Below are 2,717 nucleotides of genomic sequence, written 5' to 3'. Positions count from 1 at the left end.
TGGTAAAAAATGTATATTAGTATGTGTGCTAGCAAAATACCATTTAAATGGCATGTCATAGGAAATGTTGTAATAAGTTGTAATGCAAAATATCGTGTCTATTTTTTTATTATGCTGACCTCTACTGGATATAAGTGGGCATTACACTCAGTTGAAACTAGTAAATTACATGCATGTCAAAGTTTATTTGTCAAATCAACAACAGCACTTATTGACATTGAAAGGCGTTGTTCTACAAGCTCAACACTGAAAGGATTAAGTTTAGTAAAAAACAGATTATATTGAGAATAAGTATTGAAAATGTTAAAGGAGCTAAAGGGAATAGGTATAAAACGATATTTAAATAATGATAACAGAAATCACCCAAATGGCCCTGATCAAAAGTTTACATGCCCTTGAATGTTTGGCCTTGTTACAGACACACAAGGTGACACACACACAGGTTTAAATGGCAATTAAAGTTTAATTTCCCACACCTGTGGCTTTTTAAATTGCAATTAGTGCCTGTGTATAAATAGTCAATGAGTTTATTAGCGCTCACGTGGATGCACTGAGCAGGCTAGATACTGACCCATGGGGAGCAGAAAAGAACTGTCAAAAGACCTGCGTAACAAGGTAATGGAACTTTATAAAGATGGAAAAGGATATCAAAAGATATCCAAAGCCTTGAAAATGCCAGTCAGTACTGTTCAATCACTTATTAAGAAGTGGAAAATTCGGGGATCTCTTGATACCAAGCCAAGGTCATGCAGACCAAGAAAGATTTCAGCCACAACTGCCAGAAGAATTGTTCAGGATACAAAGAAAAACCCACAGGTAACCTCTGGAGAAATACAGGCTGCTCTGGAAAAAGACGGTGTGGTTTTCTCAATGAGCACAAGCCACAGGTGTGGGAAATTAAACTTTAATTGCAATTTAAACCTGTGTGTGTGTGTGTGTGTGTGTGTGTCACCTTGTGTGTCTGTAACAAGGCCAAACATTCAAGGGTATGTAAACTTTTGATCAGGGCCATTTGGGTGATTTCTGTTATCATTATGATGTAAAAAGGAGCCAAACAACTATGTGATAATAAATGGCTTCATATGATCACTATCCTTAAATAAGACGTGTTTTGTTTTTTGTTTTTTTTGTTTTTTTTGGATGATCAGTCATATTTTCAAAATCAATGCCAAAATTTCACAATTTCTGCCAGGGTATGCAAACTTTTGAGCACAACTGTGTGTGTGTATATATAATTTCAATATCAGTGAGATTTCATACTTTTTTTTTTTTTTGTCAACAAGAGTTGACCATCTCTCAGATTAGTCTCTCAAATCGTAGCATTTCACCACCCACTGTGATTTTAAAAGACCAAATCTCAGAGAAAACATTTCATCTGAATTACTTCATCAGCTCCATTAAAAAGCAACTGTGGGAGAGATCCTAACACAGTCATGTTCACCCAAATGAATGGATAAAGTGTTTATACATTTTCAATTTGTTCCCTTTTAGACTTAAAAGGCCCACCATAACATCTATCAAACAATAAAGGCAGAACAGCTGAAACAACCCAAATTTCTAAATTCTATTTTGTTTTCTCTGTCTGTGGATTTGTTCTCGTAATGTTCATCTGTAGACCAGCATACGCATTTGCTAGCATAATGACCACTTTTCCTTTTAAATATGCTTGGGAAAAGGGGGAGCAAAATGACACCTCTTTTCTTTTCCATAGTCAGAATATTTGGGTCTTTTCTTAACTTAAGAACCACAGTAATGGTCAATTTAAGTAGGCTATTGCTGTGTTCATTTTACTATGTTTTGTTTGAATTACACACAATTTTCCCTGGGAACAAATATGGCACAGCTCAGTTGGCAGTCTAGTTCATAGTTAAGTAAAAAAAAAAAATTTTAAACACATTGCCAGCAAAGCTAAATATATTGTGTTTGTTTTTAAGAATTTCCTTTGTTGGAACTTTTAGATCTTTGTTGTCAAATTCAAGATCATCTCCATTCGTGTGGACCAGAATCACATTGGTTACACTTGCTTTTTAAAATTAATTATTTATATTTTTTTATATTATTCTACACAAATAGGCCGATAATAAACAGTTAAATAACTGACTTTATTTTATTAATAGGACCTCATTTTTTCATTCTGAAGGCGGCCGGTCAACGTAGTAATTACTGTATTAAACAGCAGAGGGCGCCACATACCACTGCATAATAAATCCCGTCCTGTTTTGGGGGGGGGGGGGGGGTCATAGAAATCCTTTGAAGTCCTCCCTTGAATCCTACGATCATTCCTTAAGTGCACTAGTTTCTGGTAATTCTGTTTGCAGAGCTTCAAATATAATTCAGAATAAAACAGGGTAAAATAATAATTTTTACCAGTTTATGTTGCACCTGGATGCGCGAATGAATAATGTAGAATATGAAGAAGTTCATGCCATTAAAGTGAAATATGGCCACAATGATATTTTTTTCCCTCCCTCAGACCACGAAACATTCGTCTAAACCAATTTATATCCACAGGAATAAATTGTGGACGTTTAAATCGAAAAGCACTGAAACACTGAGCTATAACTCAGGTTCAATAACATTAATATGTTTTTTTTTTTTTTTTTTTTTTTTTTTTAATATAGAAGTGAAATCGTCTGCCATGACAATTTTTCTTTTTCCAAAACGACCACATGAATTAATGGGCTCGGACAGCTTTCATTTTGAAATACACCCATTTA

The sequence above is a fragment of the Myxocyprinus asiaticus genome, chromosome 44 (assembly GCF_019703515.2).
Source record: "Myxocyprinus asiaticus isolate MX2 ecotype Aquarium Trade chromosome 44, UBuf_Myxa_2, whole genome shotgun sequence".
Taxonomy (NCBI): domain Eukaryota; kingdom Metazoa; phylum Chordata; class Actinopteri; order Cypriniformes; family Catostomidae; genus Myxocyprinus; species Myxocyprinus asiaticus.
Note: the sequence above shows the minus strand (reverse complement) of the source record.